Source organism: Macadamia integrifolia, chromosome 5 (assembly GCF_013358625.1).
Source record: "Macadamia integrifolia cultivar HAES 741 chromosome 5, SCU_Mint_v3, whole genome shotgun sequence".
Classification (NCBI taxonomy): Eukaryota; Viridiplantae; Streptophyta; class Magnoliopsida; order Proteales; family Proteaceae; genus Macadamia; species Macadamia integrifolia.
Window position 1 is genome coordinate 24,187,852 of NC_056561.1, and position 238 is coordinate 24,188,089.

Consider the following 238-nt stretch of genomic DNA (forward strand, 5'->3'; position numbering starts at 1 on the left):
TAAATTAAATGGACCTAAATTTTGTGGACAAACAAACCCCTATGTATTTTACTCACTTATCAAGTTTCAATCTAACTAGGTCAAATAATTCCTCTAAGTGATAAAATAAAATATTAATAAATTTAAAAATTATCAAGAATGTATGTGGACCATGGTGGGGATGTATGAACATACACACGAAACAATATTCCCTTATCAGGGAGGAGTTTAAATCTAATATTAACATTGAATAGTAGGT